The following is a 14627-nucleotide window of genomic DNA, read 5'->3' as shown; positions in this document are numbered from 1 at the left end:
CTCATTCAATTGAAGGACTAATTCTCCTCTGTTAACATCTATCACTGCTCCTGCTGTGGCTAGGAAAGGTCTTCCAAGGATGATGCATTCATCCTCCTCCTTCCTAGTGTCTAAGATTATGAAATCAGCAGGGATGTAAAGGCCTTCAACCTTTACCAACACGTCCTCTACCAATCCATAAGCTTGTCTTACTGACTTGTCTGCTAATTGTAATGAAAATATGGTAGGCTGTACCTCAATGATCCCTAGCTTCTCTATTATAGAGAGTGGCATAAGATTTATGCTTGACCCAGGTCACACAGAGCCTTTTCAAAGGTCATGGTGCCTATGGTACAGGGTATTAAGAATTTGCCAGGATCTTGTCTCTTTTGAGGTAAGGTTTGCTGAACACATGTATCTAGTTCACTGATGAGCAAAGGAGGTTCACCTTCCCAAGTCTCATTACCAAATAACTTGGCATTCAGCTTCATGATAGCTCCTAGATATTGAACAACTTGCTCTCCAGTTACATCTTCATCCTCTTCAGAGGAAGAATAGTCTTCAGAGCTCATGAATGGCAGAAGGAGGTTTAATGGAATCTCTATGGTATCTATATGAGCCTCAGATTCTTTTGGGTCCTTAATTGGGAACTCCTTCTTGCTTGAGAGACGTTCCATGAGGTCTTCCTCATTGGGATTCACGTCCTCTCCTTCCTCTCTAGGTTTGGCCATATTGATTATATCAATGGCCTTGCACTCTCTTTTTGGATTTTCTTCAGTATTGCTTGGGAGAGTACTAGGAGTAGTTTCAGTGATTTTCTTACTCAGTTGGCCCACTTGTGCCTCCAGATTTCTGATGGAGGACCTTGTTTCACTCATGAAACTTAAAGTGGCCTTAGACAGATCAGAGACTAAATTTGCTAAGTTAGAGGTACTCTGTTCATAATTCTCTGTCTATTGCTAAGAAGATGATGGATAAGGCTTGATATTGCTGAGCCTATTTCTTCCACCATTATTAAAGCCTTGTTGAGGCTTTTGTTGATCATTCTATGAGAAATTTGGATGATTTCTCCATGAAGAATTGAAATCATGTTGACTTGCTGAGTCAACATTTTGTTCTGAGCCAATATGGCATTCAGAGCATCAATCTTAAGAATTCCCTTCCTCTGAGGCGTCCCATTATTCACGAAATTCCTCTCAGAAGTGTACATGAACTGGTTATTTGCAACCATGTCAATAAGTTCTTGAGCTTCTGCAGGCGTTTTCTTTAGTTGAATGGATCCACCTGCAGAATGGTCCAATGACATCTTAGAGAACATAGATAGACCATAATAGAATATATCTATCATGGTCCATTCTGAAAACATGTCAGAAGGACATCTTTTGGTCATCTGTTTGTATCTTTCCCAAGCTTCATAGAGGGATTCACCATCTTTTTGTTTGAAGGTCTGAACATCCACTCTAAGCTTGCTCAGCTTTTGAGGAGGAAAGAATTTAGCCAAGAAGGTCGTGACTAGCTTATCCCAAGAGTCCAGGCTATCCTTAGGTTGTGAATCCAACCATGTTCTAGCTTTGTCTCTTACAGCAAAAGGGAAAAGCATGAGCCTGTAGAATTTAGGATCTACTCCATTAGTCTTAACAGTCTCACAGATCTGCAAGAACTCAGTCAAGAACTGATAGGGATCTTCTAATGGAAGTCCATGAAACTTGCAGTTCTGTTGCATTAGAGCAACTAATTGAGGTTTCAGCTCAAAATTGTTTGCTCCAATAGCAGGAACTGAGATGCTTCTTCCATCAAACTTGAAAGTAGGTGTAGTATAATCACCAAGCATCCTCCTTGCATTATTGTTGTTGGGTTCGGCTACCATCTCCTTTTCTTGTTCGAAAATTTCAGCAAGGTTGTCTCTGGATTGTTGTAATTTAGCTTCTCTTAATTTTCTCTTCAGAGTCCTTTCAGGTTCTGGATCAGCTTCAACAAGAATGCCTTTTTCCTTGTTCCTGCTCATATGAAAGAGAAGAGAACAGAAAAAGAAGAGGAATCCTCTATGTCACGGTAAAGAGGTTACTTATTGTTAGTAGAAGAAGAAAGGGAATAAAGAAAGAAAAATTCAAACACAAAAGTGAGGATAGGGGCAGAGATTTGAGATGAAGAGAAGTGTTAGTGAATAAATAAATAAATAGAATAAGATGAGAGACAGAAGTTTTCGAAAATAATTTTGAAAAGGAGTTAATGATTTTCGAAAATTAAGATAAGAAATAAAATTAGAATTAAAATTTAAAACAATTAATTAATTAAAAAGAATTTTTGAAAAAAGAGGGAGGTATTTTCGAAAATTAGAGAGAGAAAAGTTGTTAGGTGGTTTTGAAAAAGATAAGAAACAAACAAAAATTCAAATAGTTAGTTGAAAAATATTTGAAAATCAAATTTGAAAAGATAAGAAGATAAGAAGATAAGAAGTTAGAAAAGATATTTTAAAATCAAATTTTTGTAAAAAGATAAAATTTTGAAAAAGATATGATATAAAAGATAAGATAAAAAGATATGATATAAAAGATAAGATAAAAAGATATGATTAAAAAGATATGGTTAGAAAAGATTTAATTTTTAAAATTAAAATGAATTACTTGACTAACAAGAAACTAAAAAATATGATTCTAGAATTTAAAGATTGAACCTTTCTTAACAAGAAAATAACAAATTTCAAATTTTTGAATCAATCATATTAATTGTTAGCATAATTTTCGAAAATAAAGATAAAATTAAGAAAAAGATTTTTGAAAAATAATTTAAAAAATAAATTTTGAAAATTAGTAAAAAAAATGAAAAAGATTTGATTTTTGAAAAAGTTTTGAAAAGATAAGATTTTTAAATTTGAAAATTTGACTTGACTTGTAAGAAACAACTAATTTTAGAATTTTTTTTACTAAGTCAACTCAAATTTTCAAAATTTTGAGAGAAAAAAGGAAAAGATATTTTTTTGAATTTTGAATTTTTAATGATGAGAGAGAAAAACATAAAAATGACCTAAAACATGAAAATTTTGGATCAAAACACATTATGCATGCAAGAACACTATGAATGTCAAGATGAACACCAAGAACACTTTGAAGATCATGATGAACATCAAGAACATATTTTTGAAAAAAAATTTGATGTAAAGAAAACATGCAAGACACCAAACTTAGAAATCTTTAATGCTTAGATACCATGAATGAAAAAATGCACATGAAAAATAACAAAAGACACAAAACAAGAAAACATCAAGATCAAACAAGAAGACTTACCAAGAACAACTTGAAGATCATGAAGAACAGCATGAATGCATGAATTTTCGAAAAATGCAAGAAATATATTTTTAAAACATGCAATTGACACCTGTTCCGAGGGTTACCTGAAACTGTAGGTCAATCTCAGACGAGATCTTCTGTGTTGGTCGGAGCCGACGTGTCCGGCAGGTGAATGGCGGCTGGAGCTGGTGTGTTCGACTTGTGGAACTGAGAGTGCTGCTGATCCTTTATCACCGAAGGGTGGGGGGTACCTGCAAGGGACTCCGATGCTTAAGTTAGCAAGGGTATTAAACAGGTATTGAGTAGAATCAGAGTATGAGTTATACCTGGGTGCTCCAGTGTATTTATAGTGGTGAGATGTGACCTTTTTGGATAAGATAAGTTAGTTATCTTATCTTATCTTTATCTTTGAGCTGAGGTCAGCATATCTTTGACGGAACCACCTTTATCCTATAGGCTTGGGTTGCCTTAGGATTCGGGTCATACTCCTCTATTTGGGCCCTTAACTGGGCTCTCCTGTCGATTTGGCCGAGCTCTTTGAGAAGAGGTCGGATAGCCTGACCTGAAGAGGTTGGTCACTTTATCTCGAATCATCCCGGGTCGGATAGCTCAACCCAGGGTATGAACAGTGCCCCTGCTTGAGCTCGATCTTCTTTTTGAGGTCGAGTCCTTGACTTCGGTCCTTCTTAAAGTCGAACTCAAGCACTTGTCGATTCCTTTTTTTGCAAAGTCTTTTTTTGAATGTAGAATGTTTTCTTCTAAAAGCGCGCGCCTTTGTATTAGCGCTTTTTTGGGAACGCAAGCAGTTTTGATATCCGCATTTAATTGGCATTAATTGCCTTTCATTTTCTCTTGGCTTTTATTTTGAATTTTTGCGACAAAAAAACGGTTTCTCTTCTTCATTTCTTCTTGCGTAACTTCTCCCTTTACTCTCTCGTTTTTCTGTTTCTCTCATCTGCTCTCTGTCTTTCGCTTGCGCCTCTACTTTCTTGTGTTTGTGGTGTCGCTTGGCGTTCTTCTGGGCAGCCTTTTTCTCTGCGCTTCCACTCTTCCTCGAAGCTTCTTTCGTCTCCTGGTTAGTCTCATTTCGCATTTTGTTTTTGGCTTTTGCGATGAAGTTTTCCTTTTGATCTTCTTTTTGGAGAAAGTTTGGATTTTTCTGTTTTTATCGTGCTTGACTTCGTTGCATGCTCTGGAATTTTCTTCATTTTTGGTGTGTTCCTTTTTCTTTGTTGCTTGAATCTTTTTCTTTTGCATGTTGCCGCCATTTCTGTTTGTGCCTTGGCTGATGATTTTTGCTTGATTTTGAAAAGTTTGCGCCTTTGCTGTTTTTTCGTTTGGCCTTTTGGTGTTCTGATAAACTGTAGCAGTAGTGCTAGTAAATTGTAGGAGCAATGCTTTTCCTGATAAACTGTAGAAGGGTGAACCTTTTGCGTTTTTTGCTTCCTTTGTTTTCTTTTCTGGATTTTATTTTGATGAGTGCCGAGATGTAGACTGTAGAAATGATTTTGAAGACCCTTCTTGTTTACTGCCTCCAAGGGATGCTCCAAGACTTTTTCTCTTGAGTCTTGGGATTTTTCCCTTTTTGGTTTATCCATCCGTCGAGATGTTTTGACCCATGTCCGAGATGTTTTTAAGTAATCCACTCTTCTTTTCTTTTTGTAGGATTTAGTTGACCTCATGTCTTCCCGAAATAACATTGTAGAGATGCCTTCCCAGGTTCCTGCGGGTATGGCCGATTGGGTGGACTCCATGGTTCTCTTGTGTGTCTCGCTGGCTGATTCTGAGTTTTGTGCTCAGCTTAGGCAGTTTCATAGTGTCTATAGCAATTCTGGTGATGAGAAGAACTATGAACTTGTCCCTCCTTCTTCTGATGAGAGAGTCTGTTTTTCAACTTGGGTAGTTGATGGTCGCCCTTTCTTTTATGCTTATGATTTTTTCTTTGGTCAGCTGGGTATCACCCTTCCTTTTACTCAATTTGAAATCGACCTGTTATGGTCTTGTAATGTTGCCCCTTCTCAACTTTACCCCAACTCCTGGGGTTTCATAAAAGTTTTCCAATTGTTGTGCAATGGCTTTGGTATTCCTGCTTCCCAATCTCTCTTCTTCTACTTGTTTGTCTTGACTAAGCCTGGAGTGGTGAAAAAGACGGCAGCTTGGGTCTCTTTTCGTTCCACCCAGGGAAAGAAGGTTTTTTTCATGTTTGACGAGTCATTCCGCGACTTTAAAAATTATTTTTTCAAGGTCCAAGCTGTTAAAGGAACTCGGCCCTTTTTTCTGGATGAAAATGATGAGCCTGCCTTTCCTCTGGAATGGAAAAAAGATGTGAGGGTCTCCAGGTATTCTTGGGACATGTTGGACGAGGCGGAGCGAGCCTTTGTGACTATTTTGGAAGAACGCTGGGGTCAACCTCCCCATCTTGATACAAAAAAATTTCTAACCAATCCTTCTCTTCTTCAAAATGAACTGGGTATCTTGTGTTTCCTTTATTATCTGTTTATGTTGCTTGTAGCTGTCTTTCCGACTTGTCCGACTTGTAGCTTAACTTTCTGTTTCATTTGCAGAGGATTTGTAGCTTGACTTCTGTTTTATTTGCAGAGGCAATGAAGAATAATGAATCTATGAAAGCTTTTAAGAGGGCGCAGAGGGCGACTGTTGCCAGGAATGTTGCCGCCAAGGCGGCTGGGGAGGGGTCCTCTCAAGTGCGTGAGAAACCAGCAGTGCCGAGTTCCCCCAAGGTGAAGAAAGTGATTCCGACACCTCGGGCCCGCTTGGTGGATCCTGACCCTACTTCTGCCGTTCCATCTGTTGCCCCTCCAAGTAAGAAGCAAAAGACGGTTGAGCCATTTGACCTCAATGCCCCTGACTTCAATGCTATCGAGTTCATAGATCAACAAATTGGGCCCTATGGTACCCTCTCAATGGATGATGTGTCCATCCTCCATCATTTGGAATTTATGGCTCCCGGAATCATGTGCAGATGGCGTTTATGGCGGCCGCTATACACCAGACTGCTCAAAGTCTCCCTCTTCATGCCACCAAGGCATTTATGGAGGAGGCAAAACAGGAGTTTGACCGGATGAAGGGGCTGAAGGAGGAGCTCGAATTAAAGGTGACCAAGTTAGAGAAGGATCTAGAAAATGAGAAGGCGAGTTCTCTTTCGCTGGCGGCTTCTTTGAGGTTGGCCAAGGACACAGCCCTGATGCCTAAGGAGAGTTACGTTATGACTTATCGGGAGGTGATGCGCCTGAGGGAGGAGTTGAACAATGCTCGGGAGGATTATTCTAAGCTCCAAGGTCATCTCGTGGGTAGTGTGACTGCTGCTTACGAGAACTTGAAGGAGCAAGTTCGGGTCATTGCCCCCGAGGCCGATCTCACCCCTTTCAGCCTGGACAATGTTGTCAGGGATGGCAAGATTGTTCTTGAAGATGATGGTGATGATGATGCTGATCCTCCTCCTGTGTCCTCTGCCAAAGTGTCGACTTCTTCTATTCTTCCGGTTGCACCTGATTCGGATTGCCAAGTTCTGAACCGGGAGGATGGAACTATAGATGCCGTGCCTATTCAGACTCGTCCTCATTCTTCTTGTCCTGATGATGCCCAGAAGGCTCCTGATGCTTGCTGATCCCTTTCTAAATATTTATGTAGTTGGCCCGGCTTGTGGGCTTTTTAAGACTTTTGTTTGTTTTGTTGACGGTTTCTAGTTGCTTTGTTTTATTTTGAAAAATAAAAAGTAGCTCGCTATCTTTAGCAGGTATTGATGGCCGCTGTTCCGGAGCCTTATAATTTTTGTGGAGTAATAGAGATAACTTTTCAGTTTTCTACTGATGTTTGAAATCTTGCATCTCGACCTCCTCGGATTGCTTTATTTTGTAGCTTGGATCCTCTTGAGGTTGTGACTTATGGGTCCAACTTGTTTCTTGGTGGTTCTTTTGCGTTGGTCCCCCTTTCAGTTATTTCTGTAATCCTCTTTCTAGGACCTTTGTCAGGTCTCTTTCAAGGATTACTTTGATAACTTTTTAGTGGCAGGAGTTCGACTTGGTTATGTCGGTCTCGTTTAAGTTATTTTTGTAGTCCTCTTTCTTGGATCCTTGTCAGATCTCTTTCAGGGACTACTTGTATAACTTTTTAGTGGTAGGAGTCCGACTTGGTTATGTCGGTCTCCTTTAAGTTATTTTTTGTAGTCCTCTTTCTTGGATCTTTGTCAGATCTCTTTCAGGGACTACTTGTATAAATTTTTGTTTTTAGGCTGACTTTGTTATGTCAGGCCCTTCTAAGTTAAAGTAATCTTCTTTAATAGGGTTGGCCAGACCTCTTTCCAGGGTTTACTTATAACTTGGGTTGACTTGGTTCGCTTGACCAGTCCTTAAGTTATTATTTTAGAGATCCGTAAGACCTCGTCAGGTTCTTTTTTAGATCACTTTCGATAACTTCTTACATTACTCTGTGTTCATCTTTGCCAATTTGTAGACAGTGGTTGGCATCTTTAGATCATCCTTTGGGTGAATCACGTTTTCACCTTTATCAGATGATTTATCTTTATCGTGGTCGTGCAGTGAAATTGTTTTTCACTTTCTGCCGACCTGTCGCTTTATAATCGGACGATGAATACTTCAGATTAATGCGTCTTGGATTCTTTGTAGAATATCTAAATAGACTTTATTCAAAGGGAAAAATGCAAATATATACATGCGGGGATTTTCTTATCCCTTTAAGTCGGGCATGACCTAGATCTCAACATGGTGCCTTATTAAAAAACCTTTTTCAGGAAAAAGAGTGCATCAAATGATGAGATCTTTTGTCTTTTCTAACTGTAGTACCTTCTTAGGTTGCAGGCGTGCCATGACCTAGGACGCTCTCGTCCATCGAGTTCAGACAGTCTGTAGTAGCCTTTTCCAAGTACTTTTATGACTCGGTAGGGTCCTTTCCAGTTTGCTGCCAGCTTTCCTTCTCTTGGTCAAGTTGTTCCAATATCATTTCGGATTAGGATGAGATCATTCTCTGCAAAACTTTTCAGCACTACCCTTTGATTATATCTGGAAGCCATTCGGCGCTTTAGAGCTTCTTCCCGGATCCGAGCTTTTTCTTGGATTTCGGGTAACAAGTCGAGCTCTTCTCTCTGAAGTTGAGAGTTTGCTCCCTCATTGTAGTGAACTACTCTAGGCGACCCTTCCTCAATCTCTACTGGAATCATTGCCTCTACTCCGTATGCTAATCGGAAGGGGGTTGGCCGCTTTGGCTTGTCCATTGGCTTGGGGATGTTCGACGGAGGGGTACTGGTGCTTTATATTCAAGTCAGCCACTAGTTTTCTGAAGCCTGCATCTGTGAATTGAGTGCCATTGTCTGTGGTTATTCAATATGGAACCCCGAACCTTGTGACAATATTTCTATATAAGAATTTCCGGCTTCTCTGAGCGGTGGCATTGGCTAGGGGTTCTGCCTCGATCCACTTTGTAAAGTAATCTACCCCTACTATGAGGAATTTAACTTGTCCTGATCCCTGTGGGAAGGGGCCGAGAAGATCGAGTCCCCATTTTGTAAATGGCCAAGGCGAAGTCACGCTAATGAGCTCTTCTAGCGGGGCGATGTGAAAGTTGGCATGTTTCTGACATGGTGGACATGTCTTTACAAATTCTGTAGCTTCTTTCTGTAGAGTTTGCCAATAAAATTCCGCCCGGAGTACTTTTTTGGCGAGAGCTCGTGCTCCGAGATGATTGCCACAGATGCCACCGTGTATTTCTTCTAGCACTTCCCTTGTGTTGGAGTTCGGCACGCATTTTAGTAAAGGTGTTGAGATTCCTCTTTTGTACAGGATGTTGTTTATGATGGTGTAGTATTGTGCCTCCCTTTTTAATCTCTTTGCCTCCTTTTCTTCTGCGGGGAGCGTTCCTGTTTTGAGGTAGTTGATTATGGGGGTCATCCATCCTTGGTCCTGACTTGTTATAGTCAGGACTTTTTCTTCTTCCGAGATTGACGGGTTTTGTAACGTTTCCTGTATGAAGCTCCTATTGTTGCTCCCTGGTTTGGTGCTGGCTAGTTTTGAGAGTGCATCAGCTCGGGCATTTTGTTCACAGGGTATGTGGCAGATTTTATACTCCCCGAGTTGTCCGAGCTGTTCCTTGGTTTTATCCAAATATTTTTTCATGGTAGGATCTTTGGCTTGGTAGCTCCCTGTTATTTGTGATGTGACCACTTATGAATCACTGTAAATGTTGAGTTTTTGAGCTCCGACCTCTTTAGCCAGCTTTATACCAGCTAATAATGCTTCATATTTTGCCTGATTGTTTGAGGCCGGGAACCCAAATTTGAGGGAGAGCTCAACTTGGGTTCCTTGGTCACTTTCTATTATTACGCCCGCACCGCTTCCAGTTTTATTTGAAGAACCGTCCACGTAAAGATTCCATTCTGTGGGGGTTTCTAGGGCATCTGTGAATTCTGCGATAAAGTCGGCCAGATACTGTGATTTGATGGCCGTCCGAGCTTCATATTGGAGGTCGAACTCTGACAACTCGACTGCCCATTGTAGAATTTTGCCTGCCAGATCTGTTTTCTACAATATTCCTTTTATAGGCTGTTAGTTCGAACCTTAATGGTGTGAGCCTGGAAGTACGGGCGGAGTCGTCGAGATGTTAGAATGAGGGTATAGGCAAATTTTTCTATTTTCTGGTAGTTCAGCTCGGATCCCTGTAGCGCTTTGCTAATGAAGTAGACGGGTTATTGCCCATGTTCGTTTTCTTTAACTAGTGCTGAGGCTATTGTCCGGCTCCCTACTGCGAGATATAATATGAGCGGTTCTCCTTCTCGTGGTCGAGATAGGATAGGTGGCCGTCCTAAGAATTCCTTGAAGTCTTGGAAGGCTTGCTCACATTCTATCGTCCATTCGAACTGTTTTCCCTTTCTTAAAGTAGCATAGAAGGGGAGAGATCTTATTGCAGCTCCTGTTAAGAATCGGGATAGGGCGGCCAACCTGCCATTGAGTTGTTGTACTTCTTTGACACAGGTTGGGCTCTTCATGTTGAGTATGGCTTGGCATTTGTCTGGGTTTGCTTCAATTCCCCTTTGTGTGAGCATGAAGCTTAAGAATTTGCCTGCTTCTACTGCGAAGGTGCATTTTGCGGGATTGAGCCGCATGTTGTGCTTCCTTATAGTGTAAAATACTTGAGTCAGGTCGGATAATAATGTATCTTCGCTTTGTGTCTTTATCAACATGTCGCCACATAAACTTCCATGATTTTTCCGATGTGATCTGAAAAGACTTTATTCATTAGCCTTTGATAAGTAGCTCCTGCATTCTTAAGACCGAAAGGCATCACAATGTAGCAGTAGTTTGCTTTCGGTGTTAGGAACGAGGTCTTTTCTTGATCTGGAGGATACATGGGGATTTGATTGTACCCCGAGTATGCGTCCATAAACGAGAGATATTTGTATCGGGAGGAAGCATCTACTACAGCGTCAATACTTGGGAGTGGGTATGGATCTTTTGGACAAGCCTTGTTGAGATCGGTGTAATCGGTGCACATTCGCCACTTCCCATTTGATTTTTTCACCAAGACAACGTTGGCTAGCCATAGCGGGTATTTGACTTCTCTTATGAATCCGGCTTCCAGTAGTGCCTGTACTTGCTCGTCCACAGCTTTGGATTACTCTGGCCCAAGTTTTCTTCGTCTCTGCTGCACCGGTCGAGATCCTGGGTAGACCGCCAACTTGTGACACATTAGCTTAGGATCGATACCTGGCATGTCTGCGGCTTTCCACGCAAAGAGATCGACGTTGTCTCGCAAGAATTGTATTAGTAATTTTTTTAAATCTCCTTTTAGGATTGTGCCGATATTAGTTGTTTTTTCCGGGGTGTCCCCGATCTGAATCTTTTCTATCTCGCCTTCTGGCTGGGGACGAAGTTCTTCTCGTCGATGAAGTTCGCCCAGCTCGATTGTGTGGAATTCTTCTCCTTTGCCTCTGAGGTTTAGGCTTTCGTTATAACAGCGACGTGCTGTCTCTTGGTCTGCTTTTATCGTGGCTATCCCTTTTGGGGTTGGGAACTTTATACATAGGTGTGGGGTCGAGACTATTGCGCCGAGTTGGTTGAGTGTTGTCCGTCCTATGAGAGCGTTGTAAGCTGAACTTGCATCGACTACGATGTAGTCTATTTTGAAGGTCCTGGATTGGTCCCCTTTTCCAAAGGTTGTATGTAGTGGTATGTATCCGAGTGGTCGAACCGGGGTATCTCCTAGCCCAAACAGGCTGTTTGGATATGCTTTAAGTTCTTTTTTTTTTCCAAGGCGAGCTTATCAAAGGCTGTTTTGAATAAGATGTCGACAGAGCTCCCTTGGTCTATTAAGGTGCGGTGTAGGTTGGCGTTTGCCAATATGATGGTGATAACCATGGGATCATCGTGTCATGTGATGACGCCGGATGCGTCTTCTTTAGTGAATGTAATTGCCAGAATGTTGAGTGCTTTCTCCTCTCCTTCGACATGATATACTTCTTTGAGATATCTTTTGCGAGAGGATTTGGAGATTCCACCTGCTGTGAATCCGCCGTGTATCATGTGGACATGTCTTTCTGGTGTCCGAGGTGATCGTTTTGTTCGTTCGGTATCTTCATCCCGTCGTCTCTTTCTTTGATCATCATCTCGGCTGGCCAGGAATCGATCTAATTTTCCTTCTCTCACCAATTTTTCTATGATGTTTTTTAGGTCGAATCATTTGTTTGTGGAGTGTCCTCGGACTCGATGGTATTCACAATATTCCTTTCGGTTTCCTCCTCCCCTTTTGCCTTTGAGTGGCCGAGCTGGGGGGATTTTTTCCGTATGGCAGACTTCTTTGTATATCTCAACCAGGGATGTCCTGAGAGGGGTGTAGTTATGGTATTTTTTGATTTTCTCCCCTTATCGATCTTCTTTTCTTTTGGATTCCTTGTCTTTGTCTCGGTAGGAGGCCCCCGATTTTGAGGTTTCTCCTAACCAAGCGTTCTCCTCCATGTTGATATACTTTTCTGCCTGTTCCTGCACTTCGTCTAAGGAGGTCGGGTATTTTTTTTGATATAGATTGGCTGAAAGGTCCCTCTCGTAGGCCATTGATGAGTCCCATGATGGCGGCCTCCGTTGGTAAACTTTGTATGTCCATGCATGTTTTGTTGAATCTCTCCATGTAGATGCGGAGGCTCTGCCGATCTCCTTGTTTGATCCTTAATAAACTGGGGGCGTGCTTGGCTTTATCTTTCTGAATGTAGAATCTGGCTAGGAATTTTTTAGCTAAGTCATTAAAGCTTGAGATGGACTTCGGGGGTAGGTTATCGAACCATCGGATCGCTGTCTTTGTGAGAGTTGTTGGAAAAGCCTTGCAGCGAACAGCATCTGGGGCGTCGGTGAGGTACATTCTACTTCTGAAGTTGCTGAGGTGGTGGTTGGGGTCCGTGGTGCCATCATAAAGGGTTATATCCGGGAGTTTGAAGTCTTTTGGAATTTTGGTTTTCATGATTTCCCTAGTGAACGGGTCTTGCTCTTTGCGTGAATTTTCCTCGAGATTAGCCTCAGGGCCTTTTGATTTGAGATCGGCTTCCAATTGCTGTAGTTTTTCTTCCAACTCCCGACGTCGTCGCACCTCTCTTTGGAGATCTCTTCCAATTTCCCGTTGTTGTTGGGTTTCTTTTTCCAGTTGTTTTAGGCGATCCAGGAGCGCTTCTATTGCTCCTGAATTTGGTGAGTGTTCGTCTTTGTTGGTTTCCAGAGTGTTTTGTAGCGTGACACCCGCATTTTTGTGCGGTGTCCGGTCCTCCAGACCTGAATCGTGGTCGTTGTCATGGTCGTTCGCCATGGTGATGGGATGACTTCCAGGTTCCCCGGCAATGGCGCCAATGTTCCGAGGGTTACCTGAAACTATAGGTCGATCTCGGACGAGATCTTCTGTGTTGGTCGGAGCTGACGTGTCCGGCAGGTGAATGGCGGCCGGAGCTGGTGTGTTCGACTTGTGGAACTGAGAGTGCTGCTGATCCTTTATCACCGAAGGGTGGGGGGTACCTGCAAGGGACTCTGATGCTTAAGTTAGCAAGGGTATTAAACAGGTATTGAGTAGAATCAGAGTATGAGTTATACCTGGGTGCTCCAGTGTATTTATAGTGGTGAGATGTGACCTTTTTAGATAAGATAAGTTAGTTATCTTATCTTATCTTTATCTTTGAGCTGAGGTCAGCGTATCTTTGACGGAACCGCCTTTATCCTATAGGCTTGGGTTGCCTTAGGATTCGGGTCATACTCCTCTATTTGGGCCCTTAACTGGGCTCTCCTGTCGATTTGGCCGAGCTCTTTGAGAAGAGGTCGGATAGCCTGACCTGAAGAGGTTGGTCGCTTTATCTCGAATAATCCCAGGTCGGATAGCTCGACCCAGGGTATGAACAACACCAAACTTAAAAATTGACTCAAGACTCAAACAAGAAACACAAAATATTTTTGGTTTTTATGATTTTATGATTTTTTTGTATTTTCTTTTATTTTTTTCGAAAAACATATAGGAAAAAGAAAGTAATGAATTCAAAGTCCTCAATCAGAATCCCAGGGATTAGACATGGCTTAATAGTCAGCTAAGCTAAAACATGTTATATGAAACTCTAGAATTCATTCTTGAAAACTCTGAAAATTTTTGAAAACATGTGAAGAATTTTGAAAAATATTTTTGAAAACTTTTTTTTGAAAAGAACATAAAAAGAAAATTACCTAATCTGAGCAACAAGATGAACTGTCAGTTGTCCATACTTGAACAATCCCCGGCAACGACGCCAAAAACTTGGTGCACGAAATTGTGATCATCAACAATGGCTCCAATAACTTGGTAGTGCTCTCAAACGTGAATCACACTTAGTCACAATTCCGCACAACTAACCAGTAAGTGCACTGGGTCGTCCAAGTAATACCTTACGTGAGTAAGGGTCGATCCCACGGAGATTATTGGTATGAAGCAAGCTATGGTCATCTTGTAAATCTCAGTTAGGCGGATAACAAATGTTATGGAGTTTTCGAATAGTAAATAAATAAAACAGAAAATAAAGATAGAGTTACTCATGTAATTCAATGGTGGAAATTTCAGATAAGTGTATGGAGATGCTTGTCCCTGTTGGATCTCTGCTTTCCTACTGCCTTCCTTCAATCCTTCTTATTCCTTTCCATGGCAAGCTGTATGTAGGGCATCACTGTTGTCAATGGCTACATCCCATCCTCTCAGTGAAAATGGTCCAAATGCTCTGTCACAGCAAGGCTAATCATCTGTCGGTTCTCGATCATGTCGGAATAGAATCCAGTGATTCTTTTGCGTCTGTCACTACGCCCAACACTCACGAGTTTGAAGCTTGTCACAGTCATTCAATCC

General features: G+C 41.5%; 1 non-coding gene across 1 annotated transcript; it reads left to right on the top strand.

Moving 5' to 3' along the window:
- Positions 1-1343: 1343 nt before the first annotated feature.
- LOC127743592 (small nucleolar RNA R71) lies at positions 1344-1447 on the top strand. Its single transcript, XR_008004977.1, has one exon. It is a non-coding gene; the product is annotated as a small nucleolar RNA R71 (small nucleolar RNA).
- The last annotated feature ends 13180 nt before the right edge of the window (positions 1448-14627 follow it).

This window comes from Arachis duranensis, chromosome 10 (assembly GCF_000817695.3).
Source record: "Arachis duranensis cultivar V14167 chromosome 10, aradu.V14167.gnm2.J7QH, whole genome shotgun sequence".
Classification (NCBI taxonomy): Eukaryota; Viridiplantae; Streptophyta; class Magnoliopsida; order Fabales; family Fabaceae; genus Arachis; species Arachis duranensis.
This window is presented reverse-complemented; position numbering and strand designations above follow the sequence as displayed.